Source organism: Triturus cristatus, chromosome 8, assembly GCF_964204655.1.
Source record: "Triturus cristatus chromosome 8, aTriCri1.1, whole genome shotgun sequence".
Classification (NCBI taxonomy): domain Eukaryota; kingdom Metazoa; phylum Chordata; class Amphibia; order Caudata; family Salamandridae; genus Triturus; species Triturus cristatus.
The window spans coordinates 1,303,739,815-1,303,757,515 of NC_140591.1; the positions used below are offsets into that span (position 1 = coordinate 1,303,739,815).

The 17,701-nt window shown below is 47.8% G+C and overlaps 1 protein-coding gene across 1 annotated transcript in view; it reads left to right on the forward strand.

Moving 5' to 3' along the window:
* Nucleotides 1-17,701, forward strand: part of GBE1 (1,4-alpha-glucan branching enzyme 1) — a 753,232-nt gene that overhangs the window by 297,095 nt on the left and 438,436 nt on the right. The window lies entirely within an intron of this gene.

Consider the following 17,701-nt stretch of genomic DNA (forward strand, 5'->3'; position numbering starts at 1 on the left):
CAGAGCTGAAATGGTGAGGACTGCTCCTCCACTATTGTAGGGATTGCAGTCCTCACTGCCAGCAGTTAAATGGAAGAAAAACCTCCATGTGACTGCTGGTGATGAGGAAAGTATTAATATGCTTGGTGTTGCTTTAGGGCACCACCAAGCATTTTGCAGCACTCAGACTGCTGTAGGACCGCAAGGGAGCAGTTGCGGCAATGCAATGGCGGTCTGACCTACAAAGTCGTAATAGAGTGGTCAGACCACTGGTGCGGCAGTGGCCGGACCGCCACCTTCGCACCCCCACAATTCTGGCAGTTCTCAGACCGCCGGATTCGTAATCGAATCTTAAGTCCTTTCCACCAACTAGTCCTGAGCATTCCCTATTTGTGGGGAGGCTTAATGCTCTCATTTTCCACCAGCACGTGGTAAATGGGGGATTAGGATACACCACGGGGCATGGATGGAGACAGGATAACTGGTAGGGTGGGTGAGGAAAAGGAAAAAATTGCATTTCAAGAGCTCGCCACCCCCCCCCCCCCCCCACTTGTCAAAGAAAGAATTTGGCATGGACAGAGCGTTGAGGCTTGACTGCTGCTGGCGAAATGGAGTCCAGTGTTCCCGCATCGTAGAAAAAGGTGCGGGAACTCCAGGACTTTTCTGATCAAATCTGGGAACCACTCCACTTGGCTCTTAGTGAGACCCAGAGGTTGTTGTCTAAATTGTGTAATGAGGCAGTAGTTCATTTGTCTTGCGCAATCTAATACATTGTTGACTGTTTTCTGATTTGCTGCCACCATTCAAAATATAATTTTACACCATAATCTATCTTCGTTAAGTAGTCCGGATATGCATGGATTGAAAGTTCCTTTTCTTGGCACTCCTAGGTAGTCTGTCGATTAGCAGTATTCTGGGTTTTTACTTCTGTTTACAAGATGTGTCCCAGAGATAACAATACTATGTGATACAATTGGATAATCTGGGTAATCCTTCAGGAAATGGGCTCTAAAGTGGTAGTGAAGTTGAGCAGGAAAGTCTTACAGTAGTAGGTGGTAGAGTTCGGAGCTCTGATAGCTCAAGGCACCTAGATTCCAGCCAGTGCTACATCATTAAATAATAAAAAGGAATGCATTAACAGGTACGTAAAAGCGAAATTAAATAGTCCTATGAAATGTGTCTATGTATTGAGAGACTTGTTGTTGAAGTAATTTGATTGTGGGTCAACTTATAGTTGGATGTCCAACAGACTAGTTGAAGTCCCAACTAGTATGTAGGTTTTAAAATCTTGGCAGATTAGCCACGTGAAAAATCTGTATCTCACAAACCAAGATTCATGGTTGACGTTATTTGAGATGAGGCATACAAAGGCCTTCAGACATGCATTCAACCCTGCAGGTACATCTGTCCCCCCGGAGAATTGGACTTTGAGATTCTGGACCAATCACAACTTGAAACAAGCATCTCTGTGGCAGCATGAGGGCTATGAAGACTTTCACATGGTTATTGAAATATATTGCCGGACTCCAATCAGTGAGAATAGGCCTCAAACCTGAGTTAGGAAGGCAGAAGACCTGCATATCTCAGAGTTGAGTAAGGGTAGTAAGGACACCCAAAAGGTACAGCACAGATCAGGGAAAGTACAAGCTCACATGTAATGTGGCAATGGCAACCCAAAACCATGCTTTATAAGTCACAAATGTGAGTAGTGTAAGAGCACGCTAAAGTCTAGAGTGGACATTTGACCTTAATTCCTGTGGTGCCGTGTCACCATATTACTTGGCATTACTAAAGTGTTGGATTTTGCTATTGGAATTAACCACTGTTGCAAAGTTTCAAAGTGCAGTACACATAGACTAAGAGCTGTTTGCCAGTCTGCCAATGCCTAGAGTCAGAAGGAATAGAGGATCCATCGGGCAGAGTTCCGAAGTGCTTTACACTTTTACATTGATTGTACAAAGAACCATCACGTGGATGATCAGGTCTTTGTAGGGTTTTCTGGGGAAAGATGAGAAACCTGGGCAGAAGACCCTGTTGAGGTGATTAGTGCTTTGCATCAAGATCTGCTATGCACTGGCCTAAAAGAAGCCCCCCAAAGGTCTGAGAGCCCATTTCCCAAGAGCCAAGCTCGCTGCCACTACATTAGCATGAGGAGCACCCTTACTTTAAATCTGCCAGGATGTGATGTTGGTGTCTCTGCATATATTAAAAAAAGCACTACTGCCTTGACAGTTGGGCCTGACTTGCCCACTCGGTGTTACAAGACTTTCTGGCCTGAGTCCACTCTCCTGACCTTCTACCTGCTTATTTCCTGTCTATTCTAAGGCGAGAACTCTACAGTTAATAGTATTCATCAGAAGAATAAGTTGCATAGCTTTGGTAATAGTTTTTCTGGTGGATACTCTAGCTGCAGTTGCCACACTGTCCTTCCACCTCTTTTCTGTGACTAGTGGGCTGATTATGATGGCGGTTGACGAGCGTCCAACCGACATCCTGTCGGCAACAGGACCAGCAGGGAAATTACGATCTGACCGCTGTGGAGGCATTCTGAAACATGCGTCTTGGCATTGAGGCTTGTGCTGCAGCCCGAAAAAGGGCTGCAGCACAAGTTCCGCAGATAAGAGGCATGTTTGTGAACATCCCTGCACTTTGTTTCAGGCACCATGCAGTGCCCCCCAAACCCCATACTAGAGGTCCAGGGGGTAAAGGGGACAGCTAGGGGCCCCCAAATTTGCTTTCTGCCTGCTTTTTCATGGCAAGTTAACTGCCATGAATTGGCCGGTGGAAAGCGACAATCCCACTACTGTGGGGATTACTGTCCCTCCGAAGGTCCGACAGGCTCCTTGAGCCCGTCTAATGCATGGCAGTCGGTCTCTCCACCGTCCCTCCATGTACCCACCATCTTAATGCCAAAACAACAGTTGATGGACAGAATGCAGAACAAGGTCATACATTCACCCCAGTACAGAGATCTGGGCCTAAATCCATCGTTTTTTTTCTCACCATGCCATTCCAGTTTGAAACGAGCCATATGCAAATCAGTCTTGACCCTGTGCCTCATGAGAACAGTCCAGCCCGAACTGCCAAGCCAGGTCCTCCCTGGACTGGAAACAAGCATCCTAGGACCGGTTTTGGGGTTTCACCCCTCTTCAGCCAGGATAGCTTGATTCCAGTCGCATGGAGAGCAAGGGACCCACATCTGGGCATACCCTTCCCACTCGGGGTGACAAATACAAAAACATTCCGTCCATCATCTTGTGTGTTTTGCTGTTCGCCCTATGTGGGAAGGGTATCCCCAGACGTGGGTCCCGTGCTCACTACGCCACTGGAGTCAAGCTATCCTGGCTGAAGAGGGGTGAAACCCCGAAACCGGTCCTAGGATGCTTGATTCCGGTCCAGGGAAGACGTGGCTTGGCAGTTCAGGCTGGACTGTTCCCATGCGGCACAGGGTCAAGACTGATTTGCATATGGTCATGTCTGAACTGGGGTGACGTGGTGAGCAAAATAACGATGGATTAAACCCAGGTCTGTGACTGAGCGTGAATGTTTTGTCAATGTGCAACATTCCGTCCATCATCTTGTGTGTTTCACCATCTTAGTGTGGCAGGCAGTCCTGCAGGGTCTGATGGCGATGGGACCGCCACTGGTGGCCTGACGGTGGGTGTTAGACCTGGCACATTGGCGTGAGTCTCCCTTCCATTTTTCGCCGTGCCTCATGTATTTTTTGCAGGTGTTAGTTGCTCAGGGCACTGTGCCACTGCTGTCCAGTGCCACAGTGCAAGTGCTCCCTATTGTAAATTAATGTATGATTTGTGATTCCATGATTGGTTGGTTTGGTTTACTTGTCAGACCCTAGTACAGTGCACCAGGAGTGCCCAGGGCTTGTAATCCAAATACTGCTGGTGGGCTTGCAGCACTGGTTGTGCCACCCACAGAAGCAGCCTGTAAACATGCGTCTAAGGTCTGCTAATGCAGAGCCTGCGTGCAGTCTGGTAATGTCATGCTGACTGGGCAAGTGCACCCACTTGCCAGTCCCTAAACCTTCCCTTTTCTTCATATCAGACACCCACCACCCCTATGGTAGGCCCAAGGGCAGGGTGCATTGTAAGGATAAGGTAGGACATGCCCTGGTATGTGTGGCATGTTCTAATAGTGAATTACAGCCATTTCACTATTGCAAGGCTACCTGTTCTCCATAGGCCAGAATGGACAGTTTGGTTATTACATATTATAATCCTAACTGACTCGGAGAACATGGTAGAAATTCGAATTTAGTATGCCTGAACTCAGGATGATAAAATACATCTTTTAGTGAAGTTGGTTTTACCATTCTGTGTTTGAAAATGCCACTTTTAGAAAGTAGGCATTTTCTTGTCTAACCATTCAAACCCGCCTCTGCTAGGCTGTGTATTCCTTTGTCTGGGATTTAAAGTGACAGGGCTTGGGAATTCCAGGAGACAGGGTGAGGTGCCCCAATGGTGAATATAAATCTGCATCTAGATGGGTGGGAGGAGTTGCACCTGGAACCTGAATAGGGCTGTGCCTGCCTTCCACAATGCTGGCTCCACCCACTGGGGAGCGGCTGATGTCTCTGCCCTGCACAGTGAATGAAGAGAAGGAATCCTGTCAACAAAGTGCTCCAGGGCTGTACTTGCCTTCCACAATGCTGGCTCCACCTCCTGTGGGGCGTATAATTTTTCTGCCCTGCACTGTGAAAGGAAAGGAGAAGTCTGGTAAACAAAGTGCTCAGGAACTGGTTTGGACTGGGCAAAGGCCCCTCTGCCTTCAGAGGACAAAGGATTTCTGGGTATAAATATTGGGACCCTGATCCCAAGAATTTAGATCACTTTGGGAAAACGAGAAGAACCTCTGCTGAGGGAGGAGCCAGAAGAAGCTGAGGAGGAAACTATCCCTGAACCTGGGGGATTGGCCTGCAGTGGTTGCCTTACTGCCAAAGAGAGGAGAAAGGAACTTTGTGTGTACTTTTGCTCAACTTGTGAAGGATCTCCAAGGGCTTGGAAAAGAGCTTGCCTCCTGCTGAAGTTTCATGAACAACAGACTTCACCCCCCAGCTCTCCAGAGTTCTTTGGAAGTGCCTAATGCTGTTGTTGGGCCTTCTGAGGAACTGCGTGTCACAAAGAGCTGGAAGCGCGACTCAAGGAGAAGCGTGCCGACCTCGGAACTGTTGTCGCATCTCGTAAAGGGGTGTCGCCACTGCAGCATCGCATCGAGCGGAAGCGTCTCGCATCATCCAGGAAGTGTCTCGCATCGAGGAAGAAGCGTGTCACCATTGCAGCCATCGTAGTTGTCGCATTGCACCGCATCAATAAAAGCGCCTCGCATCCACAGAGAAGCGTTCGGAGCTGTTGTCGTCGCATCGCGTAAAGGGGTGTCGCGGCTGCAGCATCGCATCGAGCGGAAGCATATCGCAACCTCACAGAGTGTCGCTGCCAAGGCCGCTGTCATCGCATCGCGTAAAGGGTGTCGCAGCTGTCGAGTCTTCTCGAAACATCGGAGAAGCGTAACTCATCTGGAAGATCTTCACGTCTTTATTTCTTTGCACCAAAAACTTAATCGCATCAACATCGTTGCAACACTTTCGTTGCCCTGCGTTTCGCATCTAAAAGGTACATTGACTTAAAGTGTCGCATTTAAGAGAACTAAGCAAAATTCTACCTTCTAAAGTAACAGTATTGTGTATTTTTGTCGTTCAATGGTCTTGTGGTAAATCTATATAAAGAATACTTATTTTTGATATAAACCCTGTGTGGTGTCCATTTGTAGTGTTGTCACATGGTTACTGTACGTGTTCACAAATGCTTTACACACTGCCCTTGAGATAAGCCTGTCTGCGCGTGCCAAGCTACCAAGGGGGTGAGCAGGGGTTATTTTAGGAGTGCACCCCCTTACCCTGACTAGAGGAGAGGGTCCCTATTTGTCACAAGTGCATACCTGTGCCAACTAGAGACCCCCAAGTCTAACAGAGGGGGTCCCACCGACATCGTAATCAGTCCCTAAGCTCTTGACATCTAACATATCATGTTAGTGGTCAACACACTGTTCTCAACAGTTGTTCACACTCCGCACCTGAAGGCGTGGAAAAGCAAAGAGACCAGATACTGATGTGGGAACATGCAGGGGTAGTTCTTGTATGCAGCTCCACTCCATCACTTCCTGGGTGGTGTGGAGTCCGCACCGAGCCACATGGCACCTCCTATTGGTGTGCAGCAGCAATGCTCCGAAATTCTCCGGATGCAGTCTGGTGCATGGGATATTCTAATTTGCAGTTCGAGTGTTGAAGCTGAGCAGGAGGATGTGTGCACAAATGGCAACATGCAGGGAAAACACCATCTTATGCAGTCATACAAATATTGCAACAGTGAATGCGGAACACGCACACAAACGTAGAGTTTCAAGCCACAGCAATTGACTCAACACCAGAAACGATTGATTATCAAGTAGTCATTTTCAGATGTTAGTGGTAACAAAGAGACCATTTGTTCCTGACCACCATGCTGCTCCGAAATAGAATTGGAGCAGGTTACACTGCATATATGCTGAGGAACATTACTGAGCGACTATGCATGCATCAAGGGCAGATGTAAATGAATCCATGATCTGCTGATCAAGAGGTGGGGCATGCTTACCTTTGATATGTGAGTGGGCATTCAAATACTGATTTGAGATTAATCCTGCGGGGCAAATTTTAAGTGCCTTTTGAAACCAGAATCCACAGTTAAGACCCCACAAGGTACAATTGTCTAGTCAGTCAGTCAAAACACTTTATTCGATTAAATTAAAATCATAAAAGTACAGATTTCATACAATAGATAAAAACAATCAAAGAACATGATGTATACCGACAATATTTACAACATATCCACAAAGTTAAAAATACCATACCTAGAAACAATCACTAAAAGGTCAGTCAGGATTACACAAGCTGGGAGGGATTTTTAGTTTGCCACGAACGGCTGCCACCAAGAAATAGGCCACACTAAAAACAGTGCGGGTACTGCTCAACTGCTGTAGAAATAACAGAGCAGGTCTAACTTGTAAAAAGCCGGCTTCCTTCAGAATTGGGAGCAAATATTTTTTCCGGCTAGCAGAATAAAACTCACAAAACATGATAAAATGCAGTGTGTCTTGGAATGAGAAATTATCACATTGGCACGGCCTGCTACATTCAGGTTTGCCCCAGGACGGATAAAAACCAAGTGAATAATGAATCAGGTTAAATCTAAATCTCAGCAGTAAAAATCTATGGTGTGAATTAGAAACCATGCTTAAGTAGGGTTCCAGCGAGGGAGATAAGAGAAGCATAAAATGCTCTCTAACACGTGGTTTTGTAAGTTCCCTTTCTTCGCGATCTAATTTTGCCCTGTCTATAAAAGACTGCATAATCCATACTACATCTGCCTTAACAATATGTAATGGGGATGAGAAAAGCTCAGGACGCCCAAGACGGGAGAACGCCGCTCTAACGTACTCCAGCCAGGGTATTCTTTTAACATTGTCCATAGCTAGAATATCATTAAGAATCATATGGTTGAGAGTGATTTCCTGATTTAACCAGGTTTTTGCCCAACACAATAATGGGGCCATCTTCAGTTTATCCGTAACATAACCCAGGCCAACCTCCGAGTGAATAGAAAAAATGGGGGTAGATTGGGGAACTGAGAGCAAGTGTCTCAAATCTATTTTCTACCACTTGAATCAGGTCCTGAGCGACATAACCCCACAGTGCGGCGCCATAAGTGGCAATAGCCATGCATTTCGAGATGTAGACTTTCAGCAGGGCCTCCATCGGCCTTGCCCCCAGTCTTTTGGCAAAGCTCAACAACGCTGAGGTGGACCTGGCTACCGAGTTACTTTTAAGCTTGATTTGCGGGCCCCAAGTACCTCTCTCGTCAAAAAGGACCCCCAAATAACAGAAAACCTTTACTCTCAATCTCTTCCCCATTACAGAAAAAAGACCTAGATTTAAGCTTTTTGCCCTGTTTCCCCACTACCATAAAATGAGATTTCTTTATATTCACCCTTAAGATCTAAGGCAGCCATAAAGGGGCCAAAGGCATCCAGCAGTCTCTGAAGCCCCACACCAGTGCGAGCCAGCAGGACAGCGTCGTACGCGTATAGGAGAACCGGTATAACTAAATCCCCTACATGCGGCGCGTCCGCCCTCGGGATGCCCAGGGACTTTTCCAGGCCATTAATGTAAATAGTAAATGGAGTGGGGCCAGGATACACCCTTACCTCACCCCTCTCTCTGACCTAAAGTGCTTAGTGCATTACCTGTCCTGAGTGACCCTTACTGAGGCAGTAAGATCCTGGTGGAGTGCTGCTAAAAAACTCACTAGGGGGGGGTCAATACCTAATTCCAGCAAAATAAGCCATAACTTCGACCGATTAACTAAATCAAAAGCAGACCGGTCCATAAAAGCCATAAAAAGGGACCCGTCCTTCGCCACCGTATATTTACTAATTAAAAGATGGAGATTTAAACATTGATCCAAGGTTCCCCTATTTGCTCTAAACCCATATTGCAAATTGGACAAGATACCCCGACTGTCTAAGGCATCCCTAAGTTTGAGGAGTAAGACCCTACCCAAGATCTTCACTGCCGAATCTAACAGGGAGATGGGTCTATAGCAAGAGGGGTCTCCACGCTGACCCTTTTAAAAAATTGGTATGATGACCGCGGGGAACCTGTAGCCAGAGACTGCATTAAAAACATTTGTTAAAATCCTTGCCCATAGTTTAGGAGAGGAGCCATATAAGTCCGCCGGCACGCCATCGGGGCCCGGCGCCTTGTTTCTAGAGGATTCCTTTATGGCTCTCCACATCCAAACAATTAAAAGGTATAAGAATGGGGTTCTAGAGAAGTATTGCTGCTTGAGGAACTTGAACCACCCGCACCATACATGTTGCTAAAATATTCAAACCATTGCTCATCCGAGATTACGCAATCCAGGTCTGAACCCTCGATGCCCGAAAAGAATGGGTGATTAATTGTTGCCCAGAACTTACCACTGTCCCGTAGGACATCAATAGATAGGAGATTATCCCAAGCCTCCGATTTTATCACCTTTTTCAGTTTGGCGATAGCCTCTTTATAAGCCCCTCTCGCTACGGCAATTGCCGCCTTGTCCCTAGGACTGCTTTTTAGCGCCTGGTCCAAGACCCTATGGGCCCTAGAACAACTTCCATCAAACCATTTTAGGGGATTACTACATCTGCGGGTATTGGTGGAAGTCAGGTCCCTAGACATCTGTAAACAGATTGCCTCAAAAGCACTGACTACCTCCGCAGCGGGCGAATTGCCATTGAGGCAAGTGGCCCAAGGCCCTTCAATTTTTGCACTAAGCACCTCCAGAAAAGTTGCAGGGACCACCTTGGCCCATTTGATCCTACGGCCCTGATCTTTCGTGATCAGGGGAAGGTCAATTTGGCAAGCATGGCGCGAGTCGCCCGAGCTCTCCACCATATCCAACTCCAAGTACACCGGATTGTGGTCGCTGAAGGCAGATGGAACGGCTCTGTAAGCTCTTGCCCTCGCTAAGGTGCCAGAGGACATAAAAATATAATCTATCACTGTCCCCGAGGTAGTGCCTTTATATGTGGTAACCCTGCCCCCTACCTCTACAAAATTGGACTCCAAGATGTTAATAGTGGCAAGAAATTCCTCTAGGGCCTCCCCCTGCCTGGTGTGCACAGAATGAGCGGCAGCAGCACCTATTGGCCCCTCATGAGCTTCGTAGACCCTCACATGACACTCAACATCGCACGGATGAACATTAAAATCACCCATAAGGACGATCTCAAAACCAGTGTTTTGTTTTTGACTGTACTCTAAAATGAAACATTGCAAAGCGGCCACATGTTGATTAAAGTCAACACAGTCCCTAGAGTTATAAAAATTAATCATTAGAATTTTTAGAGAATGGGAGACGGACCATTCAACACAAAGAAAGTTATACGAATCAGAAACCAGACGAATAAATGTGCCCTTCAATTGTGGTGCAAAAAGAAATATTAAACCCCCTTTCGCTCGTCCCGCCCCACCCATGACTGCCAGTACCGCAAAGCTAGAATGGCCATCCAGACAAAAGTTGCTTGAGGGGTCCCATGATTCCTGCATGGCAATAATATCGTATTTGCCTAAAAAATCAGGCCAAATTGGATCCGTTCTCTTGGATCTAATCCCAGCAACATTCCAACTAATTAATTTACAACTAACCCCTACAGCAGGGGTTACGTAACCGGGTACGGGTGGCTGATCCGACACTGTCAGTCAATCGTTTGCCTCCAGATTAGACAATGGTGAATAGTAATTGTTCAAAATCAGATTAGTGGGATGGGGCAAAGAAACATTAGTAGGTAACTGCCAGTCTCCAAGCCTTGGGATCTCCCCAGAACTTTGACACCCCACTATTGTTGGCTGTCTGTGAGAAGGTTGTGGCCTAGGGGGTGGGGGGAGAGTGTTTTTAACAGCATGAGCTTCATCGGAATGATTGTGTGTGCCGCATGACATTTTTATTGGGGGTGGGTAGAAAAACCCTAGGAGGACTGGTCTAATTCCCTTTAACACTACCTCTGACCCATCCCAAAACAGTCGATCTGCTATGTCAGGGCTGTTAAAGTTGACTATCCCCCACAAGCCGCTTCGGCCTCCGCCCAACCCACCCCACCCCACCCTTCTCGCCATGATGATATTGGAGGAGATGTCCAGTCCCCCACAGCTGAAGGCTGTGCACCAAGATCTAGTCACCCTCAACAGATCATGAGTAGATTCCAACTCTCCCACACGGAGCGGTGGGACCCCTACAAATACAGCCACCAATGGGGCCGCTTCCGGGGGAAGGTCAAGGGTAACCGGACAGCCCCTTGCCTGCCTCACACTTCGACCCAAGGGCTGGACCACATCATGGCTAGCCATACGTGGCATGTTACCAGAGGTGTGCCTGCCTAATAGCGGCTGGACAATGGAAGGGTCTGGACCCATGCTCTTCACCCTGCCTGGGGTACTACAATTCACACGAAGACATGGCTGGTTTGTTGGCCCCAAAGGCACTCCCATGGCCCCCTCTGGCCTTTGTGGGCTATGCATAGCCTGACTAACCCCCATTTGTTGTGAGCTAAACTCTTTAATGGAGGCAACAATTTTGGTACATTTGTTAAGCAGGTCAGCAACACAAACGTTCAACGTCTCAACAATATCTTTTGCAATGCCCACAAGTAGCGGTTCCAATCGTGAGGTAATTATGTCTTCCAGTAGTTCCACCGAAAGGTTCCCTGTTAGGCCCTCAATAGTCTGCGGAGCTTTAGGGGGTTTGGACCGTTTAGTGTTCTTCTTACAGAGCCTTTCAGGCCCTACATTACCCTAGACATGTTGCCCCTGTTGAGCAGCAACAACCTGGGTAGCGTTAGCAAAATCGCTCACGATGGGTGGATTAGACACAACCACCACAGGCTCCAGGGGTATGCTAGGCACTGCCACACAGTCAGTAGGTTCGCAGGGCAAAGAGGGAGGTACCAAACCAAGTTTCTGCTCTGCGTTAGCAATTTCTTTAGATAAGACCCCAACTGCAGTGGACAGATAGGAAATTATGTTGTCCGATTTTCTGGCAACCTCTGCTTTCTTCCCTTCCGCCTCCAAAGTAACTTGTTTGCGCTTACCCATTGCAGAGCTTTGGGAGGGAAGCCCGGCCCGGCCTGGCCTCTTTCGGCCTCTGACGGCCCGCCCTTTGCCCGGGCTTCGCCCGGCGCCGCCCGCGCGCATCCCTCGGGCTGGAGGAAGCAACTGGCAATATCCGGAATGAGGGGGCGTGGCCAGGTAGCGCTCGTGCCTCTCGCGCTGCTTCCGCCCTGCTCTGATTGGCTGGTCCTGGGCCTGGGCGCTGCGTCTCCCACGAAGCGGGAGGCGCGAGGTCAATTTCAAGTGCCCGGTGTAAGGGGGCGTGGCCGGGTAGCGCTTGTGCCTCTCGCGCTGCTTCCACCCGCCGCCCTGATTGGCTGGTCCTGGGCCTGGGCGCTGCGTCTCCCGCGAAGCGGGAGGCGCGAGGTCAATTTCAAGTGCCCGGTGTAAGGGGGCGTGGCCGGGTAGCGCTCATGCCTCTCTCGCTGCTTCCGCCCTGCTCTGATTGGCTGGTCCTGGGCCTGGGCGCTGTGTCTCCCGTGAAGCGGGAGGCGCGAGGTCAATTTCAACTGCCCGGTGTAAGGGGGCGTGGCCGGGTAGCGCTCGTGCCTCTCGCGCTGCTTCCGCCCTGCTCCGATTGGCTGGTCCTGGGCCTGGGCGCTGCGTCTCCCACGAAGCGGGAGGCGCGAGGTCAATTTCAAGTGCCCGGTGTAAGGGGGCGTGGCCGGGTAGCGCTTGTGCCTCTCGCGCTGCTTCCACCCGCCGCCCTGATTGGCTGGTCCTGGGCCTGGGCGCTGCGTCTCCCGCGAAGCGGGAGGCGCGAGGTCAATTTCAAGTGCCCGGTGTAAGGGGGCGTGGCCGGGTAGCGCTCATGCCTCTCTCGCTGCTTCCGCCCTGCTCTGATTGGCTGGTCCTGGGCCTGGGCGCTGTGTCTCCCGTGAAGCGGGAGGCGCGAGGTCAATTTCAACTGCCCGGTGTAAGGGGGCGTGGCCGGGTAGCGCTCGTGCCTCTCGCGCTGCTTCCGCCCTGCTCCGATTGGCTGGTCCTGGGCCTGGGCGCTGCGTCTCCCGCGAAGCGGGAGACGCGAGGTCAACTTCAAGTGCCCGGTGTAAGGGGGCGTGGCCGGGTAGCGCTCGTACCTCTCGCGCTGCTTCCGCCCTGCTCGGATTGGCTGGGCCTGGGCGCTGCGTCTTGTCACTAATGGACATTAAAACAATTCGTGAAACATCTTACACTTCAATGTTGAGGCAAAAAACCTGAGGCCTGCAGCTCTACACAAAACCTCTTTAAAACAGTTTTCTGGAGAAGTCAAAGTGAGGAGGATGCAGATCTACTGCAATCCTCATTGGAAGTGCGGTACTCTAATGATTCTAGCATTGTACTCGTCATTTCGGAAAATAACACTCCAAGAGTTGATGAGACCCAATTCAGACTGAGAATTCTGATTGACCAAACCTACCACCAAGTCCCAGGACCAACTATGATCACAGCCACAACCACCTGCTAAGCTCAGACCATTTCTAAAGGAATAATTCGCATGATATTTATCAAGGAAGGAACCTATGTGCCTCTGAAGTGGTGGCTACTGTTTTAAATCTATTAGACTTATTCCCTTGCACAAAGACACTCTGGACTCTCTCTCAAGCCTGCTGAGAGTGAGTCCATCTTCCGGGTGTGCAAGCTTTCATGCTATATCCTTCCCTTTAATTGTTAACCCATCTATCAGACTTCTACATGTATCACACTGGGCCTACTTGGCCTTCCTGTCCCCTCAATCCCACCGTACCAAAGTGGGGACATGCTGCACTGTCGGGTAGCCGTATCTGCCCTCTTGGGTACCCCAAGATTAGGATGGCTGTGGTTGGCTAAAAACATGAGAAGTACATATATGGCCGTATACTACTCCTTTGTGTATGCCTGTAGGAAACTTGATAATCCGGGCAACAAAGGATTACCTCGAAAGGCAAGTACATGACTTTTTAAATTAATTATGAAATTGTGGATAACTTGACTTCATGACGCCAGTCTTTTCAAGCCCCTACTTGCATAGCAAGTTAATTGGCATGCTGCAAGTGTCTGTAAACCTAACCATGTGTCCATGGTCTACTTCATTGATTTCATCATGCAGTCTTAACTCTCAGGCAGGGGTACTGCCTTGGGAACCGTACTGCTTCCACTAGAGATGAAAGGAAACTTTATAGAGTGTTACATTTAGTCTGTTGGCTTCATATAGTGAGCGCACAGCCATCTTATTACTTAGAAGGGTGTTGTCGGCTAGCTGCACATATGTCTTGGTGATCTATAGCAGCATATTTGATTTAGTAACAGCTCCGCAAAGACCACCGCCTTCTCACTGCAGTTGTCTGCAGTGCATATTCATAGTCGATGGAAGCGCTACAACGGTTTTAAATGATCAGATAGTCTCTTATTGATGGATGGACCGAATTATGTTCTTGGGTAGCTCATTTTTGCAATATTTATTTTGAAAACGTAATCTATTTAACATTTTTGGGCAAAACACTACGACGTACCACTTCTGTTTCGCTACTTTGTTTTTTAGTTGTAAGTGGTTGACCGACATAATAGCTTGCAATTAAATATTTAGCTTCCTGTTGCATTAATAATGCATTAATAATTTAATTGTTTCTGTTCATGTTTCTCAAGCTGTCAATACTTTATTGAATTTTGAGCAGGCACCTTTCATTGAAATGTTAGTATGTACTTGAAAGCTGCCTATTAGCAAAAGGTATGTGGAGGAAAACGGTAGCTGAATAAAACTGGCTACGTACGTGGGGGCGGGGGATGTAAGATGCAGCAGCAATGACTATTTGTGTCTAGTGTTAAAGGTTTGTGAGGAACCTAGTAGGTTTGGAAGTCTTTAGTTGTAAATGTCTAACCTTCATTTTTTTTTTTTATTGAATTGGACCGCAGTGGGGGACCTGAGCTCGCCCCAATACTCAATAGCCTCCGAATTGTTAAAGCTCGTGATGGTGCAAACATGGAACATGGGGTGCTCCCTCTCTACAACTTGAGCCAAGATTGAAGAACATCCTGACTGCTCCACAGCAAGTTTGGGGACGGAAAACCTCAGTCTGCGGAGTGTCCTGATATGGCAGTGTCGCCTGATGGTGCTGCGGTGGTGTTCCAGGGCCTGATGGTGCTGCGGTGGTGTTCCAGGGCAAGTCAGTCAGCCCGAGAAACTTTACTAGTGCACAGACTTGTACAGGGAGTTGATGGAGTTTCCTTTCTGTGTCGAGTCTAGCTGATATTTTCCTTACTCTTTAAGCTTATCATACTGTTGTATAGGGAATTTTATTTTTCTGTATGAACTTCGAGGACATTACTGATCGCAGGCAAAACTGATTGGAGGATACTGCACAAGAGCCAGGATGTAGCTTGTTTTGGGAAATCTACAGTTTATAGTACTCCGAGGATGGTCCTGCCCTTTCCCAAGATGGTGTTTAGACTTTCCTCATTTGGGCTTGAGTACCTAGGTTAGTTGTATATTAAAGTCATTCAAGATGGCATATTTGTACTTGCTAGGGCAATGAGACAACGCCCATTTTGGATCCCTCAAGTTTGAGCATTCACTTGGACACCCAGCCTCATTGCCATTTAAGAATAAGGCTACGTTGGAGAGGAAGTACAGGGAGTAGGGTAAAGATGCTTTTGAGGTTCTTGTTATTTTAGAGCGTCTCTGGAGGAGGGTGTTGTGCTTAACAAATCTGAGACAATTTCACAAACTGGGCAAGTGTTTTTCTGCACAGTGATTGCTAGACCTGACATCTTTTGGTGTCGTTCCCCAGTCTTTTTGCTTGTGACCTCCTGTTTTTGACTGTGTGCTGCATTTTGCATTTTGTTTTTGCTGGTTTTAGGACTCTGAGCACTTTAGAGCTGCTGACCAGTGCTAAAGTGCGAGTTCTCCACGTGTAAATTGTATTGGTGACTGGTTTAACCATGATTGGCATATTTGCTTTACTAGTAATCCCCTAGTAAAGTGCAAAGGTATGACCAGGGCCTGTAAATCAAATGCTTCTTGTGGGACTGCAGCACTGATTGTGCCACCCAAAAGAGTAGCTCTGAAAACAGGTCTCAGAGTTCCCACTGCAACGTCTTTGTGTACAGTTTTAAACTGCCATATCGACCTGGCAGGTGCACCCACTTGCCAGGTCCAAACATTCCCTTTTAAGTCATGTAAGTCACCCCTAAGATAGGCCCAAGGCAGCCCCATGGGCAGGATGCACTGTATTTACAGATAGGGCATGTACTGTTGTGTTTTACATGTCCTAATAGTGAAATACTGCTAATTTAGTTTTTCACTATTGCATGGACTATCTCTCCCATTGGGTAACATGGGGATTACCTTGAACTATCCTGTAAGTGTAATTTCCCATTGGGAGCTGATGGAGATTTGGAGTTTTGGGTGACGGAACTCACAATGTAAGAATATATATTTTGGTGAAGTTGGTTTTGAAATTGCATGTTTGAAAATGCCACTTTCAGAAAATGGGCATTTTCTCGCTTAACCATTATGTGCCTCTGTAGAATCCATATCTGAGTTAGGATACCAGTTGGGCTCTCATGGATTCCCTATAGACAGTCACGCAACAGGAGCTGAAGTGTGCCTTGCATGTACCAATGGGCCATCACCACACTAAGGGGCCTTCCTGAGGTATAGTGTTGGGAGGAGTTGCCACTGACACTTGAATAGGGCTGAGACTGTCCTCACACAAAGCTGTCTCCACCCCGCTGTAATGTGTCTGGAACAAGGTCAGGGAAAGGCAGGGTCTTGTGCACTACAAAAACTTTCCTTTGAAGTTTGCCTACTTCAAACGCAGAAAGGAGTATAAGTATTGGATCTCTGACACCCCAAACCCAGAACACTTCTGGACTGAGGACATTCTGCTAGGAAGAAGAGCTGGATGTTGTAGGAGGGGCTGCGACTCTGCCTGTTTTTTTTGTGCGTGTCTACTGCTTCTGTCCTGGAAGTGAAAAGACGACTTTGCTTTCTGTATCCTGCTTTCCAAGGTTCTCCAAGGACTTGTGTCTGCTTGCCTCCTATTAAGAAGTCTCAGATCCATCAAAGACTTCACCTACCAGTGCCTGGGCACTTGTGAGTCCTGACTTGCCAAGTAGTGCCAAATCCAGGCCGTGGGCCCTTGAAATTGGATTCTGGTGAACTGCATCGACTTCCAGCATCTGTTTTTATTGACGCATCGCTACAAACTTCAATGCATTGCCACTGTCAGCAGTGTAGCGTGGTTCCCGATCGGCACACTGACTATGGCTTTCACTGCAGGCCCCAGCTTTCCATCGCAGCACATCAGAAGAACCGCTGCACAATTTTTTTCAAGCGCCGCATCACCGAAGTCCATGACGCACTGTTCCACATCCGACGCAGCGCCTGCTTCATCACTGTGGAATTTACACAGTGTGTCTGTATTTTCGACGTATTGTCCCTGGGCACCTATTTCTTCATCAACGTTGCCCAGCAGCATGGACCCGAAGCTGAGATGAACGCATCACTTTCCCTGCGAGTAAGGAACAGACGCATCACTTTGTTTTTCCAGCGCCTCACCTCCCCTGTGCCGGTTTAGTCTTTGAATTTTGACGCATTCATGGTCCTGTGTGCTAAAAGTGATGCATCCATAGATTTCTATAGACTAGACTGATTTAACTTTTTGTCATTTTGGTCTTGTTTTATTTAGATAAATATTGGCTATTTTTCTACATTGGTGTGGACTCATTATGTAGTATTTTCACTTTTACTGTGTGTGTATGTACAAATGCTTTACACATTGCCTCAGAGATAGGCCTGACTGCTCATGCCAAGCTACCAAGGAGGTGAGCAGGGGTTATCTTAGCTGTGTTACTACCCTTTCCTGACTCGAGTGAGGGTCCCTACTTGGACAGGATGCAAACCACTGCCATCCAGAGACCCCATTTTTAACAGTGATCAAACATCAGCCACTATAAATATTACCTGAATGTGCAAATCCCTTGCATTGGAAAGCCTGCATTACAAGATACAAAGTTAACAAAACACAAAATGCTAGGTTCCAGCAGTTTATGTATTTAGTAGTT